The sequence below is a fragment of the Zootoca vivipara genome, chromosome 1 (assembly GCF_965207765.1).
Source record: "Zootoca vivipara chromosome 1, rZooViv2.hap1.1, whole genome shotgun sequence".
In the NCBI taxonomy this organism is placed as follows: domain Eukaryota; kingdom Metazoa; phylum Chordata; class Lepidosauria; order Squamata; family Lacertidae; genus Zootoca; species Zootoca vivipara.
In genome coordinates, this window is record NC_142582.1 from 112106078 (window position 1) to 112127749 (window position 21672).

A 21672-nucleotide genomic window follows, 5' to 3' on the forward strand; every position below is an offset into this window, starting at 1 on the left:
CCGCAAAGGGCATACATTTAACATTAGCAATTACATAGGAAAGAGACTGAAATACTTCAAAAGTGCTGCCGAAAACGCCCTTCCTCCATCCATGAAGCTCAGTGAAATTATCAGGAAGGGATGGAGCATTTCCCCTGCACACAAAGTTAGATTAATAAAGTTGTTAGGTTTTGTTTTTTTACATCTTAGATAACTGACTAAGGGTGGTGGTGGCGGCAGCAGCAGCAGCAGGAAGAGGGAGCATGATAGATGTTAACAAAATTAAGATTGTGCAGAGAAAGTGAGCACAGATAAATCCTTTCTCCCAAAACACTAGAATCCAGAGTTGCACGCATAAACTGACTATCAGCCAGTTTGAGTCAAACAAAAGAAGCATTTCTTCAATACAGCAGGCAATTAACTTACCTAATTCATTGCCACATGGCCTCTAGCACAAGTATCTTAGAAAAATCAATTGTACAAAAAATCTATATTATTATTATTATTATTATTATTATTATTATTATTATTATTATTATTATTCTACCCGCCCTCATAGCAGGATGCAGGGGCTCATTCCCAAACCCCATCTTATTCTCACAACACTACTGGGAGGTAAGGTAAAGGGACCCCTGACCATTAGGTCCAGTCGCAGACGACTCTGGGGTTGCGGCGCTCATCTCACTTTATTGGCCATACAGCTTCTGGGTCATGTGGCCAGCATGACTAAGCCACTTCTGGTGAACCAGAGCAGCACACAGAAACGCCTTTTACCTTCCCGTCAGAGCGGTACCTATTTATCTACTTGCACTTTGACGTGCTTTGGAACTGCTAGGTTGGCAGGAGCTGGGACCGAGCAACGGGAGCTCACCCCGTTGCGGAGATTCGAACCGCCGACCTTCTGATCGGCAAGCCCTAGGCTCTGTGGTTTAACCCACAGTGTAAGTTAGCCTAATACAGGGGTCAGAAAACTTTTCAGCAGGGGGTCTCTCAGACCTTTTGGGGGGCCGGACTATATTTTTTTGGGGAAAGAATGAATTCCTCTGCCCCGCAAATGACTCAGAGATGCATTTTAAATAAAAGGACACATTCTACTCATGTAAAAACACCAGGCAGGCCCCACAAGTAACCCAGAGATGCATTTTAAATAAAAGGACACATTCTACTCATGTAAAAGCACAGTGATTCCCGTACCGTCTGCGGGTCAGATTTAGAAGGCGATTGGGCCGGATCTGGCCTTAGTTTGCCTACCCATGGCTTAATAGATAGCAATTGGACCAAGGACATCCAGTAAACTCAATGGCTGAATGAGGATTTGAACCTGGGTCTCCCACAGCTCATGGCTACTAGCCATTACAACTAAACACTGAACTTCTCCGTTCAGCAGTTGTGTACCTTTGATTATCAGTTGCTGGGGATAGTATCATGGGATGGCTATGTCCAATCGTGCCCTTCTTACGAGTTGTCCTAAGGCACGTGGTTAGCTCTCACTGAAGGTGGAAGCTAGGATCATGCAACTCCTTGGAGCTGCAGCCAGAGACCTGTGGTTTGCGTTGTCAGTTCCTCCACAAGACCAGAACACAGGCTCCAGCTCTCTCTGCTACTTGCTCATCTGCACCAACTATCACATTTCTGTTATATCCTGAATGGGCAAAATATCGTTACTCTAATCAGTCTGCCTTCAAAGCAGAATTGGAAACCGCTGTTTGAATTAGAAGACAGAGCATACAAGTCCAAGTCAGGCAATACTTTGAACCACAACAGTAACTGGAAGATCCTAAGGCAACTAAGAGAGACCACTTCGTCCATCTGATGCACTGTAGTCCACAAAATATCCTACTGAATTTGTTTGTCCTTAATGTGCCAGAAGACTTAATTGTTTTTGCTTCAACAGGCTACAACACCTACGCCACTGAATGATCCATGGTAATTATCAAGCAGGGTTCGAAATTAGCAGGGTGCCAGGCTCATTTTGTGCCTAACGATTCTTCATTTGCAAGCACCTCCAGAAGTCTGGGTGCCATTTTTTTGTGCTGAAATGTATGTGCTTTGAAGCCTCAAAGTATAGGTCAAGGATAGACAGTATGTTAAAAAGTTTAACAATAAAGAGTAGAGTGTTTTGAAAACTGAAGTATGGTACCTATCTTTTTTATTGTAAAGGCCAAATTAAATGTGTATTAACAATTTCTGCTAAAAATGTATCATTTATGTGAATTGCATATTAATTCATGCTTATCAAAATAATAAATAAAAAGTGTTGCCACCCTAGACTGGGCATCCTGTTTTGACAACCCAGGTCCCAGAAGCCATTTGGCTCCTAGCTTTTCTATCTCAGTTTCTGACACTGTTATCAAGGTAGCATGGCTCAAACACCCTGGATAATTATTGAATAATTATTCATTATATATACACTGACTTAACCTCCAAAATTTGACATCATGAACAAACCATAAGATCACACCCACTCTTAGAAGACTTCTGAATGCAGCCCTGTATTGGGAGGTTTTTAATGCTTGATGTTGTTATTATGAGTTTAGACATGCTGTAAACCACCCAGAGTGGCTGGGGGAACCCAGCCAGATGGGCAGGTTGTGTGTGTGTGTGTGTGTGTGTGTGTGTGTGTGTGTGTGTGTGTGTGTAATCATAATAATCTAGACCTACCCACAGCCCTTATATATTTACAGTTAATCTTGGAAATCTGGAGGTATGTTAAGTGCACAGAGCTTTCTTTAATCATGACCTAAGCAACCACTTGTTGTTTAGTCGTGTCTGACTCTTCGTGACCCCATGGACCAGAGCACGCCAGGCACTCCTGTCTTCCACTGCCTCCCGCAGTTTGGTCAAACTCATGTTCGTAGCTTCGAAAACACTGTCCAACCATCTCATCCTCTGTCGTCCCCTTCTCCTAGTGCCCTCAATCTTTCCCAACATCAGGGTCTTTTCGAGGGAGTCTTCTCTTCTCATGAGGTGGCCAAAGTATTGGAGCCTCAGCTTCACGATCTGTCCTTCCAGTGATCCCTTCATGGATCAATGCCTTGTTGTGGCGAAGGGGCTTGAATAACTCAGAGAAGCTATGAGCTATGCCATGCAGGGCCATCCAAGATGGACATGTCATAGTGGAGAGATTTGACTAAACGTGATCCACCTGGAGAAGGAACTGGCAAGGCACTCCAGTATCCCTGCCAAGAAAACTCCATGGACAAAGACAGCAAGCAACCACTACACTTTATCAAAGCATGCATATTCAAGAAAGAAGGTAGCTGATGCATAGTGCGAAACTCTTTGTCCTGCAGTTAAGAAGTAGTCTCTCTTCTCTTCTGCTACTGCATTGCTCAGGTCTTCCAAACTTCCACAGAGCTTACTAGTGGAGCAGCTTGTGTTCTGTTTATATTTCACAGACACATGCTTTGTATCATGTTACAGTGATGGTATGCATAACCATGGTGACAGCTACTTATGATAAGTGCTACCAATCCATTTTTTTCCCTATTCCAGGAGGCCCTAGGGTGGCAGGGGGCAAAGTACCAGCTTCTACCCTGCTATCTACAAAAACTATGCTTAGCAATAAAGCGTAGGCATTACCTATTAAATAATAACTAATAAAAATATTCCACTGCTTTTTTTTTTTAAAGGACAGCCAGAAAAGTTTGTCTTATTTTAAAGAGAACACAGGAGTTCATAAGCCCGGCAGGGAAGAGTCATCTGCAGGCTCAGATCCAAAGCATTCCGGGGGTGAGGGAAGATGCTCTTGGCGACATGATAGAAGCTTATAAAATTATGCATGGCACACAGAAAGTGGATTGGAAAAGGTTTTTTTCCTCCCTCATGACACTAGAACTTGTGCACATCCAACGAAGCTGAATGCTGGGAAGATTCAGGACTAATAAAATCAAGCACTTCTTCATGCAACGCATAAACGATGGAACTCACCCCCACAGGAGGCAGCGATGGCTTTAAAAGCAGTTTGGACAAATTCATGAAGGAGCATAGCTGCCAAGTCTCCCGTATTCCCTGGGAAATCCCCATTTTTCCAGCTGTTCCTAGCTGAAAAAGCAGATTTTTTTGTTTTTCCCCGGTTTATTCTGGCGCGGCGGCCATTTTGGAACTGGGCGGAGCATGCTCAGAAGCGACTTTTGATGCTGCTCTGCCCAGTTCCAAAATGGCTGCAGTGCGACTTCTGGAGCGGCGGCCATTTTGGAACTGGGCAAAGCAGCATCAAAAGTCACTTCTGAGCATGCTCCGCCCAGTTCCAAAATGGCGGCAGCGCTACCGGTACTTCCGGTCTGCTACTTCCACCTGGTCCCTTATTTCTCCGACAGCAACTTGGCAGGTATGTGGAGGAGAGGGCTATCGATGGCTACTAGTCATGATGCTCTGCCTCCACAGCTGGAGGCAGTAATGCTTCTGAGTATGTACCAGTTGCTGGAAAGTGCAGGAGGGGAGAATGGCCTTGTGTTCAGGTCCTGCTTAAGAACTTCCCACAGGCAACTGTTTGGCCACTGTGAGAGCAGGATGCTGGACTAGATGGGCCATTGGCCTGATCCAGCAGGCTCCTCTTATGCTGAGCTATTATTAGGTAGCTCAGACAATGGCTTCCGTTTGTTCGAGGCATGTGCGTTTCAAGAAGCAAGTGCATTAAAGCAGGTGTTAATGGGCTGAAGTTTCTTGTGAACTATTTTAAGCTGGGTTTGGCTGTTTTTTTGAAAAGAATTTCATTTAGATCTGATCTCTGCATTCGTGAGTAACACAAATGATCTACGCCAGGCTGGATTTCCACCCCTATACTATCTGAAATGAATGCAGTAAATTTAAATGACTGCAGCCTTGGGACTTCAGAACTGAAGGGCAAGCACTGTCTGGCCTCTGACATCAATCCGGGAATGAAGGGCCACCAGGAGGCTGACAAAAGAACATCCTTGTGGCAAATGGGGAGATCATTGTGGCCCCATCTACCAGCCAAAGGAGCTGCCAGCTCCTTCCTTTCCTCCTCCCTGCCTGGAAGTCTCTAACTGCCAGTTGCCTTTGGGAGTGCAGGAGGCAAGGGGAAAGGCCAAAGGGAGAACTGCCACCCACCAACTGCTCTTCAAAGGAGAACAATCAGTCTGGGAAGATCAGCCTGGCCCGAACCAGATAGAAAATGTGTGCAGCTCAACACTTTCTTCTGCCCTTTAAAAGCTTGCTTCCACCTTATCCCTCCTCTCCCCCTTTCCCTCTTCTGTGTCTTATCTTTTGAGTTTGCTAGACTAATGGCAGGACTTGTCTCACTTTTAAAAATAAGGCCACCCTCTTTAGTGTGCGGGTTTCATTCATATTCACCTGCCGTCAGCCAGCTGAGAATGCTTAAAGTCTATTTCGCTACTAACTTCATGGCACTTTAATACTTTTCCCAAGACAAATGATACTAACCTCGCAGGTAAGGCCACCATTAATTAAACAGCGGTGACCTTTCCATAATTTATGCAGAAGGGGTCAACTTCCTCTCAGTTGCCCAAAATTTTTCAGATGACTGATTAGCAAATTACCAAAAGGGGAAAAGGGGATCATTGCTGCACAGTATGCAAGCACCCCATCCAATCCACATCTCTCGTTTCCCCCCCCTCTCTCTCTCAAAAGAGAGAGTGTGCAGTGGCCACCACCTACTTGCAAACATCATAAGGTAACAGCCAACCTTGTGCAAGGGGATTCCCCCTTTATCACCTCACCCTGCATTCCACCATGCCCCCACCCAATCTTCTTTAGAGTGCAGTGCATCCCAACTGTGCAGAGGAGGTTTGGGGGGGCGGAGGGAAGGGAAGGAAGGCTCAGTTGCATGAACAGAAGTCCATTCTGCTCCGCTTCGGGACTGGTACAGTTGGATATCAGTCATAATCTATTAGCAGAACCCACCTTGCCGCCCTTGTTTCCTCAGATTTCGGCAGGTTGGTGATGGAATCTTAAAAATCATCCTACCCACCCCCAAGAAAATAATAATCCACAAGTGGAGGCTTGACGGAAGTAAGAAAAAACCTGAATTGTGATCTGAAAACAGGAGGGCTGTTCTTTAGGGTCGCCTCTTAACCATCATTATGTCATCAAGCTGAGCTGCAGCACTTATCGACACTCACACAAACTCCTGGCCTGGACTGTAACATGGTCAGGAGTCACAAGAGATCACTCAGATACACAATCATGCACACACCTGCAACATACCCCTAATTAATTATACAGTACCTTTTGTGCATTTTAATCGTAACTCATCTTAGGTTGAGAAACACGTTATAGTAATTAAAAGTTTTCTTTTTCTTTTTTTAAAAAAAGAAGTCTTGAAGAGTCCTCGAGTGACCTTAAAACAAGTAGAGAGGTTCAGACGCAGATTATCCAGATAAACACTTTTGATTTCTCATCTGCTGATCCTGTATTTTTGTCTGGCTTTAGATTTTGTTTTTGTTTTTTTTTAAGACTCAAGCTTAGCCCTCGGTGCTGAGATAAGGATTACAAACACTACTGCTGAACTAGAAGCCGAAAGCTGTCCATCACGGATCTTTGGGTGGGACAAAATATATACACCAAACACAGTTTAAAGGACTCAAGGACATGTTTTTAAAATGTTTGGTTGGTGGGGGGAGGCTAAGACCCAAACCGGACCCTGCAAGAAAATGAAGCGACAGTACAGGCGGGGTTCAGATCATAGCTGCCAAGTTATCCCTTTTTTACAGGGATTTTCCCTTATGCTGAATAGGCTTCCTCGCGAGAAAAGGGAAAACTTGGCAGCTATGGTTCAGATATCGTTTCCCATCTCCCCACTTCTGACCAAAAAAAGAGCTTTCCTTAAATAAAAAAAAGAACAAAACCTTTAATTAAGGCACTAGTATTTTAGGATAGCTTGCTTTGTTGCTGGAGGGGGTAGTGGAACTGCCGGGGGTTTTTTTTTTCTCAAAGAAACACAAAGTGGGATCAGCTGCATCTCCAAAGCCACAGGATGCTGATCTCACACTTACAAGTTTTCTAAACTGGATTGTCGCAGCAGCAGCAGCTTGAACAAAACTGTTGAATTATTTCCTTAACAAAAGAAAGGCACTTTTAGGTCCCATAATCTCATTTCAAATCCCTTTACCCCACTCCCTACTCTTTTTTGCCTTGAAATTGCAATCCTCTTTAAGTAATCTCAAGACTAATTGGTGCCAGAATTCCAGTCTCTTGCCATTTTCACCCTGCTTCCTCCTTTTCTAATATTATTTAGGTGCTCAGAAAATCAGGGTGCCAAAGCAGGGGGGGGGGGTCCTCTGCCCTGGAGGGGGAGTATAACTTTTTTTAAAAAAGAACCTCACCAGAACTCTTTTTGCCAATTATTAAGTCTCACAGTTTGAGCACCAAGATTTTACAGAGGCAGGCTTCACTGTCAATTAAGAATTTGGGATTGGGGGGGCAAAGACGAGATTTCAGTTATTTGCATGCACAGAATGTTAAGGCAGTTTAGTTTTATTAACAGAGGCAGGCATTTTAAAGTTTGCTTTTCTACTTCTTTTGCTTATTAAGAGATAAAAACAGCAGCTGAATCCAGCAAACCTTTAAGATCTCAATGCAACAAGTTGAGGGAGGAAAAATAGGAACATTTTTAAAGAAATTGAAAAATGAGACATTACAAATATGTTAATCTATTCGGGGTTGTATGGTGTTCATTTTTAAAGAGCTCATAGCATCTCCTTCTTTCAGCTATTTATTCAGTACATTTAATATCCAGCCTTTCCTCCAAATATAGCAAGCTGTGTTCACATTTCTCCCCATTTAATTTTACAACAACCTTAAGAGGTAGGCTAGATTTATGACAACAGTGACTGGTGCTGGGATGGAACATGAGGCTCTGACTCTGAGGGTTCGAGTCCCACGTTGGGCAAGACTATTTCTGCACTGCAGGGGTTTGGACTAGATGGCCCTTGGGGTCCCTTCCAACTCTACAATTCTAGGGTTCTACGGCCAAAGGCCACCCAATGAACTTCATGGCTGAGTGGGGAATTTCAGCCTGGACCTCTCCAGTCCCAGACTGGCACTATCTACTAGTGCTCAAACGGAAACCCAAAATGGACAGCCAGTACAGTATTGGCAAAGGGGTTATTATCAAAGTCTCTCCCTTCAGAGAAGGGGATAGCCTACCCCCTTTGAAAAGCATCTCTGTGCAGTGGTGAGAACAGGGGTGGGAAACCCCGCCCCAAGTGTCAAATTCTTTCAGGAGAAAATGGCTCAAGTTACTACATAATAAAAAAGGTAAAGGTAAAGGACCCCTGAACGGTTAAGTTCAGTCAAAGGCAACTATGTGGTGTTGGGCTCATCTTGCTTCAGGCCAAGGGAGCTGGCGTTTGTCCACAGACATCTTTCCAGGTCACGTGGCCAGCATGACAAAACCGCTTCTGGCGCAACGGAACACCATGACGGAAAGCATAGCGCACAGAAACACCGTTTACCTTCCCACCACAGAGTTACCTATATATCTACTTGGGCTGGTGTGCTTTCGAACTGCTAGGTTGGCAGGAGCTGGGACAGAGCTCACCCCGTCGTGGGGATTTGAACTGCCAACCTTCTGATTGGCAAGCGCAAGAGGGTCAGTGGTTTAGACCGCAGCACCACCCGCACAGCAGGTGGACCCAAAGAGGGCAAGGCTACAACCCCCCCTTCCCTGCTTCTGGGGCTCCACTCTCTCAAGTGAGCACAGACAGGGAATGCAATGATCTGGCCAGACTGGAAAAGAAAGAAGATTGAGCTGGATTGAGAGGCCACGTTAGACTGTGGACCAAAGGTTTCGACTGCCTGGGTTGGAGCATCTGACTAAAACCAGGGAGAGCCAAATCTGAGGTGAGGAGCCAACAATATGCTGAGGACCCCCCCCACCAACGCTTGTAGTATTTTAAGTTTCTACACCAGGGGTCGGCAACCTAAGGCCCATGGGCCACAAGCAGCCCATGGGGGTCGTTTAACCAGCCCATGAACCCCCGCCGCCTGCTTGGTCGGCTTCCGTGCTAAACCAGCATGGAGCAGAGCAGGGACTGCCTTCCGCGATGCTGGCCGGCTTCCCATTGGCTGCAAGAAGCTCCTGCAGCCAATGGGAAGCTGCGCACGCCTGCTTCGCACCAGAAGGAGTGCCGGAAATAGTGTTTGTGCATGCATGCGTGCACGCACTCCGTCCCACTGCAGCGTCTGCAGGACCGTGAACCGGCCCAAGCCACAAAAACTTTGCCAGCCCCTGTTCTACACGATCCAATGCAATGATGGAAACTCTCAAGAAGTGCCTGAGGGACAGTGGTGAACTAGATTAGCCTGAATTAATAAAGGTCAAGTTCAATTCAGGCAAGAAGCAGAGGTGCGTATTTGTGTGTTTGGTCTTGGGGTTGGGGTTGGCTGCTCCCCTGGTTCTGGATAGTGCATAAACTTGAGGCAACTGATCTACTCAGCATTATTCAAGGAGTCTCAAGGAGCAGCCACTAACATTTAGTACCAGCTTCAAGGTGATGACAGCCTGGTCCCGACACAAAAGGGGTTTGGTAACCTCCAGGCTGGACACCAACTTTTGCAGTTTGAAACACAAGCACACGTGTTGTTAAGGATTTCGTTATTGATCACTGTTGTAAATGGTTTTCTTTCATGCTGAAGGCTGCTCAATAACTTCATTAGTGCAAAAACGGGCTGCCCATTTGATTACAAGCTCCCGAAACATTTTTGAATACATTATTCCCGAATACTAGCGGAACGATACTGGCCCTGTGTGGCAACGTGCCCCCAAAACTTGAAAGAAATAGCAACGGTTCCACTATAAATGCAGAAAGTCCCTTAATCTCAACTTCTGTGTACCTTTGGCGTTTGGAAAATATTTAATATTTTTATTTAATATATTTAATTGACACATGTTTTTGTTTAAATGGGTTTTGTTCATACAGCTAGCTGTGGAAAGCTGCTCTGTGAGCCCATTGGTGTGGTATGAAGGGATGCAAACAAAAATAAATAAAATAGAAATTCATAGTTGTGTTCTTCATAGGACTAGGATTTTTGGGAAAAGAACAGAACTGTTTGTTTCTTCGACACACACACCAGTTACCATAGTGATGATCTTGGGGGTTGTTCTAAGAATTTCAGTCCCACAGCAACACTTCAAACAAGGAAAATGTCACAGTTAAAATCCATTAACTTTATTGAAGCCAGAAAAACAACATATTTTGACCAGTGCCCCCAATTGAAAAAGCAGGATAAATGTTCTAAAAAGAGAGGGTGTAAATTACACCCACTTTCAAAATTATAACCAATAGTGGAGACTAAATTAGCACCTCGCCCTGTAGGCTTTGAAACATTTTGCTTATATAGAAAATTATTACAACCACAAGCTGCAAAATATAAGTGATCCAACTAAATTTCCAGATGGTGGTCCTTCAGACACTTAAAACTATTAATTTACTAGTAAACAGCTTTCCATTCCTTGGCGCTATAAAAAGGAAGCATTAGCAAGTACAAAACTGCTCTTTCCAATGCGCAAGTGATATTATTCATGTATGTTTCAAAAGCACAGGGTATCTACAGAAGTAAATAAAACCCAAGTGTTCTTTAGTCAAGAGGTTGGGCTTCGTGTGAAATAGGTTCCCCGTACCCCAAGCATATCCTCCTTGCATAGGAGAGAGAAATGCAACTTCAGTGGTAGGACCCGAATTTGGCACTTGGGAGCCGACCTGGCCCTTGGGTGCCACTCAGAACTTCTGCTACATGCACTCCTTTAATGCTTTTGCTAGGCGAAAATGTGTCCTTGAGCTATGACATTGCCTGATTTGAGGATGAACAGGTAAGGGTGTGGAAACCTCTGACTTCTGCATGCTTCAAATGCAGGCTATTATACCACATGGCACCTAGAAGATTGCAGATGAAGGAATGTGTCCTGTAGGCTGAAAAATGTTCCTAGCCCGTGGCGTGCAAGAACTATGTACACACACCACATATATATTGTGGTCTTCAGAACTAAAAGTTGTGTCTCCACACATGGCTTTTCAACACAAAAACTGTATCCATATAGGACAGGCATAGGCAAACTCGGCGCTCCAGATGTTTTGGGACTACAACTCCCATCATCCCTAGCTAACAGGACCCAGTGGTCAGGGATGATGGGAATTGTAGTCCCAAAACATCTGGAGCGCCGAGTTTGCCTATGCCTGGTACAGGATATAATCTTGAGTGAGCTGGCTTTGAGACTCAGCACACGAATGCAGCTAGCAGCTTAAGGAGCAACTCAGAAGTTTTTAAGAATACTTTATCTTAGAAGCTGATCAATTCACCAAATTCAGAAGTTGGAGTGGGGGAAAGCATCAAAATGAAACAAAGGCTTTTTATTCCAAACTAAGCTGAAAGAAGAAGAGGAAAAGCAGCCCAGTTAGATCAGTCCAGCATCCTGTTTCCTAAAGTAGGACTTGGAAGATTCCCATTAGTAGGTCAGCCTTCCATACATTTCCACCTAAGCCTATCGAAGACTAGCGGCTATCACAACATCTTGTGGCAAGGAATTCCATGAGCTCGCTATACATTTTCTGCCCTTAATCCTCAAATGGATGATTCAGAGTTGAAACATTGGGGGGGGGAGGCGCGACATCCCTCTAACCATGAATCTAAACAAACAAACAAACAAACAAATACTGCACCGTGCCTAATTTTCTAAGCGTCTATGTCATGTCCGCCACCCTGGCCGCCTTTTGTCTACATGTACAAAAACAGCCAAATTGAAGAGAACGTCCTCTAACCCCAAGATCATTTTGTTTGATTTGTGGGGTGGGAAGGGGCTAAAGGAAAACACTGCCAAACTCAGCAAAGAAAGCCTTTTACAACTATTATTACTGTCTCCACCAAGCCAACCTTTGAGATTTAAGAGCTATGATACGGATATGAGAAAAGATGAATACAGTGCATTTCACCCAAACTATTATGTATTGGCACTTACTTTGATAGCATACATTTTGAATTATGTGGGATGATGCAAAATGCTGTTTCTTTTTCTGAAAGGAAAGCTGAAAGATTTTCCCATTTCCTTGTTAAGTGCAAACATGTTTCCTTTTCTTTTCTTTTTACAACCGAAAGAATTTGTTCTGAGGAAAGAAAATGAACCTTGGGACACCAGAAATTTACAAAGAGAAGTCAGCTTCTGCAAACACTTTTTATAGGAAGGATATACCGGTACATTCTGTGGGGATACATTACAAACACTGCAAACGTGTTTTCCCCAGAAGTTAACTTTAAAAAGTGTTGACTTCAGCAACGGCATCAGCTGCTAAGGAAAATGCAATCATATAACTTTGCTTTATTTACAGTGTAAGTTCAGAATGACAATGTGGGTGGACTTTTGTTCTATTGGTTCAATTTCTAAGTCATGTGCCTGCCCCCTTATGAGGCTCAGGAGAGGTAGCAACACTTAAAAACGCGTCCCATCTTCCAGTTCTCACACAACGGATGGCATTCTCTTTCCCCAAGAGATCTGCAGTTATGTATTTTTTTCCCTACGAAGTTGGGGGTTTTTTGTTCCAAGAGCTTTTCCTTGCTGCTGCTGCTGCTGCTGCGTAACTTTGCTTTGGTTACCTTTAGTATGTCTCCCAATTTTGGGTGCTCTGTGCTGTGTGTAGAAACCTTTGAATTTGGGTGGCTAGAATATAGCTTACTGTACAAAAATTGCACCCATTGCTCCTGACTCACTTGTTTCCACCACCGATATGCAGGCACACAGAAGGTTGCTCACTAGGGAATGTATGCCTCTTGTTTAGACCGTGGTTTCCCAAATTGGTGCCTTCCAAAGGTTAATGACTACACTTCCAAGCAGCTCAAGGAGCTGCAGAAGTTCTGGATGGGGCTGATGGAAGTTGTAGTCCAAAACATCTGGAGGGCACCAGGTTGGTAAAATTCAGTGGTTTGCATCCAATGCTACATGATTGAAAATCCACTTGTGCAATGGGACTTTCATATACCCTTTCCCCACACGCCCTCAATTCTGCTCTGAAGGATCCTGCAGCCCTACGGAGCTGGTTTTAAGGGTATGTGGGGCACTGGAAGGGACAAAGAGGGAGAGGATACACAGATGTCTGTTGCATGAGCAGAGCTATAGTGTTCAATACAGTCCAGCATGTGGCAGAGTCCTGTGTTCTGATGCTGTTGCTGCTCCAAAATGTCGCAGAGAACTATAATAGAACACAATGCATGGCAGCTAAGTATTCAGCAGAATGAGCTCTGGAACAGTCGGCGACAAACTTCAATATTTGTTTCTCTGCAAGGTTTGAAAGACACAAACAGTGGGTCAATTTGCCTCCACGGGATCCTGCCAGCAGAGCTGTATAAACCTTGTAATTCCTTCCACTAATCCAGCCCCCTAGAGGCATCTTAATATTGGGGGAATTAAAAGTCATTCCGCGTGTAGTTTATTAATTTCAGTCACTGAGCTATGGAGCCAAAGGTGTCGGTCTTTTGGAGCTTTGGGGGAGGTGATGGAATGCTGCCACACAACTTTCCTTTGAAGATAGCATCTGCACACCTAAAACCACAATTTCACTTTGCAACTTCTTACAAAATGCTAACCTGCTCCTCCTTTGGAGACACTAATTGTTTCTGAAAACTAGTTATGCAAGTTTCCAGCACAAGACAATTTGGACAGGCTGAATGTTTCTCCTATATACACACAAAGTTATATAGATAAGCACGTCCATTATTGAAGAACTGACAGCCAGCATTTGGTCAAATTATTTCAACATCAAATTGCGTCTTTTAACAGCTTCCCAGAAGCCCCTTTGTGCAACGGCACAAGCATTAGCAATATCAGTAAAAGAGAAATGAAGTGCTTTACCAATCAGGAGGTAATCCAATATCCCAGAATCTTAACTAGAAATTGCTTAAAATGCCAAAGACTGCTCGAGTTTTCCAAATGAGAGAAGGGAAAGTATGACAATTTTATTTTTAGCACCTTTCGTAATTTATTCTTTTTATACCCAGTTAAGGAAAATTCAAGATAGGAATGTTTAAAAAGAAACAAATTGTGCCTTCTTATAGTAAGACTGCCTGTAGCATCTTAAAAGCTGTTGCATTTTCATTGACATAAACTTGTGTGAACAAGAGTCTATTTTTCTAGGTTACATGATGCAGCTACTTAAATGAGTACAGTCATACCTTGGGTTGCAAACGTGATCCGTTCGGGAAGCGCGTTTGCAACCCGCAGTATTTGTAACCCGCAGCACTGCGTCTGCGCATGCACGTGGCGCGATTCGGCGATTCTGCGCATGACATCATTTTGTGCTTCTGCGCATGCGCCAAAACCAGAAAGTAACCCATTCCGGTACTTCTGGGTTCGGTGTGGCCCGCAACCCGAAAACGTGCAACCCGCAACATTTGCAACCCGAGGTATGACTGTACACTAGGAGCAGGGACCAATCCTTTCTAAGCAACTTGTAAGGGGTTACATGTGAGTGGTGTGTGGGATCAGAGGCCGGAGCATGCAGAGCTATGAATGTACATTTTGGCCAGAAGCCAAGTTTCTGCACACACTCACAGACCCATCTCCATCCTCCAGCCGGTCAGCAAAAATCATTATCCAAAGTTTAAGGGCACATTCTAGCCAGGCAAAGACATGCAAGAAAGGTGTGAAGCATGGCTAGTCTGAGATGTGGTTGGGGAGGGGTGTGTGGCCCAAGGAGAGTACTGAAGGCCAGTGTTTGGTCTCTGGTTCCCCACCTCTGGCACACACAGAGAAATAAAACAAGGGGGACATAGGAAATGAATATTCAGGGGGACCATAAAACAAACAATCAAAAACAAACAGGGAGACATAGGTCTAGGTTCACCACCCACAATTCTAAGCAGCGCAGAAAAGGAGCACAAGATCTAATCAGAGTGGGCGTGGCTGACACCCAGAGCCCCTGGGTATAATGCTATCTATCTTGCTTTATTAATTTAACCATCTAAAGTGGGAAAGTTACTTTCAGTGCTGAGAAAGCCACTCCTATAGCTTGTTGATGAGAGCGTATCAGATCCGTTAATCAATTCTAACTCAGACCCCTCTGAAGAGGTTGGATCAGTTACGGAGGGAGAGAGTGAGGAAATACTGTACTAATGAAACCCAAGCCTGAAGGAAACCCAGTTCCAATGATTTTAAACTCATTGGATATAAAAGAATAGCATGATTTGAATAAGGAGCTGGCTTAACACAAAGTCAGGTCACTGGCCAATTCAGCGACAGCAAGCCTGATTGGCAGAGACTCTTCCAGGTTATAGCAGAACCTACAGCTTAATGGTAGAGGAGATGTTTTGCACGGAAATGGTCCTGGGTTAACTCTGTGGCATCTCCAGGTGAGGAAAGCCAGCCCAATGGTCAGATTCAGTACAAGGCACTGACAAGATTCCCATGTTCCTAAGATCCTTTTTAATTGTGGGTGTCAGGGACTGAACCTAGAAACTTACATGTGCAAGGCATGAGCTCTCGTTTCTACCGTCAACTCCAATCAAGGTCACTCCAGCTGTTGGTTTAAATGATCTAAGATTCCTGGTGGATAAGAAGCCTATTGCGGGTGTGAGGAAGCTCTGACCTTCCAGATGTTGCTGCACTGCAACCTGTATCAGCTCTGCAAGCATGGTCAATGGGAATTGTAGTTTGGCAACATCTGGAGGGCCAAACGTTCCCCATACCTGCCTTGTTGAGTCTGACATTCCATTTCCCACAACGGCCAACCGGCTGCTATTGTTCTCCAGCGATTTAGACTCATATCCCATGTTTTTTCTTGAAAACTTTGTGCAAGGACACTATCGGCCAAATCCATGGAGGAGGTGGCACATGGAACAACTACAAAGCATCATCAGAAGATCACCAGGAGGTTCACATCGGAGTAGATAAGCTCAAAAATCTGCCCAATCTAAGCTTGTTAGGGCTTTGAGAAGGTCAAAAGCACTTCCTCAAATTGCGTCTGGGCATCAGCCACTGAAATTCCTTCAGTGCTGGTCTGAAGTAAGATTTGGATTGCTCTGAGTTGAGGGGGAGAGGGTTGTTCTGCAGTAGTTATTTTTGTTATAATTTAAATTGTTGATGATTTTAGCTGCATTTTATAAATTTTCATAAAACGGTGTTCTGGCTTAATAAATTGGAAACTGCTTTGGTCACTGTGTGATGAAAAGTGGAATAGAAGCACCTGAAGTAAACACATACATAAATAGTGTATTCACTGCAATTTGGCACCTGGTGATGTTTCTGAGCAACCTTCAAGTACACCCCAAGGACAGTTCACAGCATTAAAATAAAAAAGCTGAGAAGTTGCCAAGACAGGTATAGCAGACGGCAGTTCCTATAAAGCCCTAAAATGAATTGTCCTTCAGAAACCTCCTCTTCGATCTGATTTCACCTGGAAAATTAAGGGGCAAGGCAGCAACGGCACCCAGAAGTGCTTCTCCCAATGACTGACTTAGTTTAGTTAAAAGCATTTGTAAACTGCTTGGTGTCTGTAAATTTTCTTATGTGGTGTGCATTTAAAAACAAAACTATCATTAAAACAAAAATACAACCCAAGATCAACTAAACAACAGCATAAAAGCGTATTAAAAACAAATAAAACAGGCATTCAGGGGATTCAAATGCATAAAATAGAGTCTGACCTTATGGGTGAGGGAAAGTCTGGGCTAAAAGAGAAGTCTTTACAAGATGTCTGATGCAATTAATGGTTGTTACTTCGTGTATGGCAGAGGGAAGGGCATCCATAATACAGGGACAATAACAGAAAACACCTGGTTTGGGGTCCCTGCTATACAGCATTCAGTGGGGTGCAATGCCACAAACAGAATTTCCCCCAGATAATCTAAGTGGTCTTACAGGTCTATACAGGGGCAGATCATCTTCCGGTAACCTGGTCCCAAATTGCCAGAAGCACTTTTGGAAACATTATTCAGACTCCTTCCTCTCTTTGGCCTGGATTTGGCAGCCGAAGTGAAGGTTCTAGCAGTGGTTGATGTTTATGGCACACATTTTGCTTTCAGTTTCTACCTGGGCAATAAATGTTTTAGACTGTAACCCAACCCAAGCATGAGCGATTGCAGTCGCAGGGTGTGTGTGGCGCTGTACATACTTTTATTGCATTTTTATTCTGCCTTTCCTCCAAGGAGCTCAGGGTAACCTCTACAAAGGCGTTCTCCCCCACCCATCATGGGGGGTGGGTGGGACACAGAACAGCAAGGGTGTGGAAAGCAGGGCGCCAGGTGCATTTTGCGCCTAGATTCTCCATTTGCGAGCACCTCAAAAAGTCTGGGTGCAATTTTTTTGCGCCTGGCTGACATTCAAGGATTACTGAACATGAGTTTGACCAAACTGCGGGAGGCAGTGGAAGACAGGAGTGCCTGGCGTGCACCATGGGGTCACGAAGAGTCGGACACGACTAAACGACTAAACAACAACAATATGTGCTTTGAAGCCTCGAAGTATGTGTTAAGGATAGACAATATGTTAAAGAGTTTAACAATAAAGGTTAGAGTGTTTTGAAAACTGACATACAGTACCAATATTTTTTACTGTAAACTCCAAATTAAACATGTATTAACAACTTCTGTTAAAACTGTGATACTGTATCACTTATGTGAATTGTGTAATATCAAAGTAATAAATAGAAAGTGTTGCTGAACCCCACCCACCCAGTAGCGACTAGACACTCTGTTTTGGTGCCCACAACCCAGGTCCCAGGAGCCATTTGGCTCCTAGCTTTTCTATCCCAGTTTCTAACACTGGTGGAAAGGGGGGAAATAAGTGAAAACCACCATCCCTTCCATTAATGGAGGGCTCCAAAAGCACCTTCTATCCATGGAAGCAGGCCCGTAAGGGGCCAGGACCCCCCACCAGAGACTGGCTGCTTTTTTGTTTGTTTATAACTTTATTCTAACAAAATTCCCACCCTGATCTTAACACAAGCTCTGCAAAGGCCTCCGTAGAAGGGCACCGTTGAAATCATGTGGTCCAGTTATCTATATAACATCGGCAACCAATGCAATTTTTCTAGAAAAAGAGGTGCCACAACTCTCCATGAACACTTCCCTTGTTCTCTTAGAATGGCAATGGTGCCCACCTGAGAGGTGCCGGAACTGAGTTCTGGCTGAAAAAAAGCCTTGGCAACAACTGAGGTGGTGGAGGGAAGGTTAATTAATTACAAATTCTTCCACGGCGATTTACAAATACTGTAACAAAAGCACATCAATAAAATCACAGGGACAATATTCTGTTATAACCAGGATCAGCAGGAGTCCTTCCCATGGGGGAGCTGGGATCTTCCCATCTCACCGGGTTCTTAATCACTGTAGCCAACTAGTTCTAAACAAACAACTACTATGCCAATAAAGGACACCATAGCCAAGCCCTGCAGCAGCTTCATGTGCCGAGTTGGTGTGGACCCATTCATGCACCCTCTTAAATGCCTTTGCCCCTGACTGTTCTCTCCTGCCCTCCCAAACTGTGAGTGCCACTTAAGGTCGAGCTATGCATGGCAGAGATAAGATATTGCTGTTGTTGTTCTGCTGCAGCAAAAGGCTTGGCTTGCACTGTTGTGGCTCTACAGGGTCAGGCTACAAAACATTTAGTTCCTTTTGGCCAGAGATAATTGGTGACTAACTCAGGGAGGGATACAGGAAGCAACACAAACATCAAAGAGATTATTGTGTAATTTATTGGAGGGGCACGTTTGGGAGGATAAAGCAGATATTAACAGCACAATCCTATATATGCCAGCGTAAACAAACCCGTATACATCTCCATCAGGCTGCAGGACAGAGTAGAGATGGGAACCAGAGTTATCCCATTACCTCTGCAGATACCAGTTGCCTTTGGGTCCCCCCTCCAACTATCACCTAGCTGCAGCCATTCCACCCTCAGGCTACCTAAACCAGAGGTTTTCAACCAGAGTGCCGTGGCACCCTGGGGTGCCTTAAATGATGGTCAGGGTATGCTGCAGGCAACATACCCTGTGGGGCAGTGTGAGGAGGCAGCCCTCTTTGGGGTAGAGGGGGCAGCTTAGAGACCGGGAGCGGCAGCTCTGACTGTCCAGAGGATTACCAAAGAGAGGGGAGAGGAGATTGAGGGAATACTCCACAAGGGAAGGTGTTTGGAAAAGGGCAAGGGGGGACATAACTGGGCCCCTGAGCCTCACAGGGGTGCTGCAGAAATAATGTAGTTGGTCTAGGGAGGCATGGATTCAAAAAGGTTGAAAACCTCTGCCCTGAACTGTTTCCTTCCCAGGTGGTCGTCATAAGAACTAGTGGCCTAACTTGCCTTTTTCCTCCTCCCTCTCCATCCCTTTTCCCTTGTGTGTCATGTATTTTAGAATACATAGCCTGAGTGCAGACCTGCCTATAGAACTCTGGAAGCCTTTTACTAAAGAGCAGGGCAAAAATGCTTGATCCCACTATTGCTGCTGCTACTGATAATGTCTACCCAGACATAAACCTCATTAAGTTCAATAGTGGCATACATGGGGCGGCAGCCTTAACCTCCAATATTCAACTTGCTACAGCTACTATCAATTCCTTAGGCGCAGCTCTTCACCTCCTTCTGTCATCAGTGCTCAATCTCACATTCAGTACACCTTTTAGCAACAGACACCCTGGCAGTGAGAGCTCCCGGTGCTGCTGATCATAGATTAAAACAGCAGCAGCAGCAACAACAGCAGCGACAACAACAACAAGGTGGAATGTCTCTTATTATTATTATTTTCTTTAATCAGGAGGGTAAAAATGTTCCAAGTCCACTGTAGCTGCTATGTAGGGTTATCCGTTACCAAGGCAACAGCGTATATCTTAGTACTAATGGCCTGTCCTTTTGCCAGGCAACAGCCTTGTGATGCAACTGCACCTGTCTCAGCTATGCGTTGCTATGGAGACGTTCTAGTCGCTATGGTTACCATCACGCTAATCGCCTAGCAAGGGCAGACATACAGCCGTCTCCTGCAAAAGCCCAGCTGTTCCTCCCAATCTCGGCCTGAAGATTGATTGTCTGGGTCATGTGACGGAACGCGCGGATCAACACAGATGCACGAGAACCTCATTAACCAGAACGAAATTACTTTGCATGTTGCTGGCTTCTTAAAAGCAGGGAAGAAGTGATATAACTTGAGTGGGGGGTGGGCAGAAGAGTATTGCACCGCCCCCCAAAATCCCCATCTAAATACACATTTAAAATTCCTTATCGGCTTTTAACACAGGCAATAGACATATATATCTGCAGCCAAGCAGGTGTGGCTTAGATCTAATTTGTGCAACAGGTTACACGAGTTTCTAAATTATTATTACTTATAAATACGCCTATTCTTGTGCGACGTGCAGATGTGATTTGATCCTCCGTTTCTAGAAACAAATAATTCATTTCCCGAATGGTTGTTATGAAAAGCAGGCGGTTTGATACCCCGTAATCATCTCATATTTCCCCCTGAGTAGGACAAACAAGAAACAAACAATCTCTGTTCAAGTACTTCCATTCCTCTCCCCCCCCCCCCACAATGACACTTCAAAGTCACCAGTCCTGGTTCACCTTTTTTACAAGATGAACAGGAGTAAGCTATGGCAACTTGGCATAACCATGCACAGACACACTCGCCTCACAGAGCAGGTAACCACAACAGCAGGGGAAGCTTCCTGTTACCTAGAAGCAAAAAGTTTGTATAGCTGCGTTGACAAAGCAATCTGCCAAGTAGGGAGCTAGGAGGACGAAAAGCATCAGCAACCTGCTTTCAAAGAGGTACACATTTATTCATGCAAGCAATGAGGAAAACCCAGACGGTTTCCTTTCCCTTTTAAAACTCCAGCTATGACCCTGAGCACAAGCAGCTAGAATATTTTCCAGAAACATCCAAAGGAAAACTGGAAACTTACATTGACCAACTGCAAATGAACAGGTCGGTTCCTCCAAAACCGGTAAGAAATACTGTGGCTCTAACAAATGATTTAAGTACCAATAAGTTTAGGGAACTACCATGCTTTTTGCAGCTGCTGTGGTCCTTTAGGGCAGGGAGTGGGCAGAAGACAGGCTGTGGTCTAATTTCTGGGCCACCAATGAGTTTCCAATGAGCCACTGAGAGCTAACAGGTTGCTGTGTTTCTTGCAAAAAAACAGTGAATTAGGTGGTTACAGGTAGGTAGCTGTGTTGGTCTGACGTAGTCGAAACAAAATAAAAAAAATCCTTCCAGCAGCACCTTAGAGACCAACAAAGTTTTTATTTTGGTATGAGCTTTCGTGCATCTGTATTTCATGGTATCTGAAGAAGTGTGCATGCACACGAAAGCTCATACCAATGACAAACCTAGTTGGTCTCTAAGGTGCTACTGGAAGGAATTTTTTTATTAGTGAATTAGGTGGGTTTTGGTTTAAGCCAGCAAAGGTGCACCCTGTGCTATTAAGCGAGATTACATACCTGGGATCGCTTGTCACAATTATTTGTGCCTTGAAAGATCCCAAATATGCACAAGTCAATTGACTTGAGCTAAATTTACAAACCAAGAGTGCATACTTTGGATCTTTCAACAGTTAAAGTACAACTAATTTGTGATAAGCACAGTAAGCGCCTTTGCTAGACCATCAAGCAGAGGCATTCTAGTAAAAGCTAGACTACATAATGTTGTTAGCAGCCCTCCCCGATTTCTAGACCTTGCCTGATCCAATATTTGAGACAAGACAAAAGCAACTGCCAATGTTAAAATGATATTCAAGTTT

General features: G+C 44.4%; 2 protein-coding genes across 11 annotated transcripts in view; one reads left to right on the forward strand and one right to left on the reverse strand.

Annotated features, from left to right (window-relative positions):
* FOXN3 (forkhead box N3) overlaps positions 1-21672 on the reverse strand; it is a 164660-nt gene that overhangs the window by 81941 nt on the left and 61047 nt on the right. The gene's annotated exons all lie outside the window — the stretch shown is intronic.
* Positions 20624-21672, forward strand: part of LOC118081181 (lysosomal enzyme trafficking factor-like) — a 30579-nt gene continuing 29530 nt past the window's right edge. For 4 of the 6 annotated variants that reach the window (XM_088655183.1, XM_060272420.2, XM_088655190.1 and 1 more), the window contains exon 1: positions 20624-20877. The gene's annotated coding sequence lies outside the window, so the exon portion shown is untranslated. The remainder of the gene's footprint in view (positions 20878-21672) is intronic. The other 2 variants (XM_088655197.1, XM_088655192.1) reach the window with 1 other exon arrangement.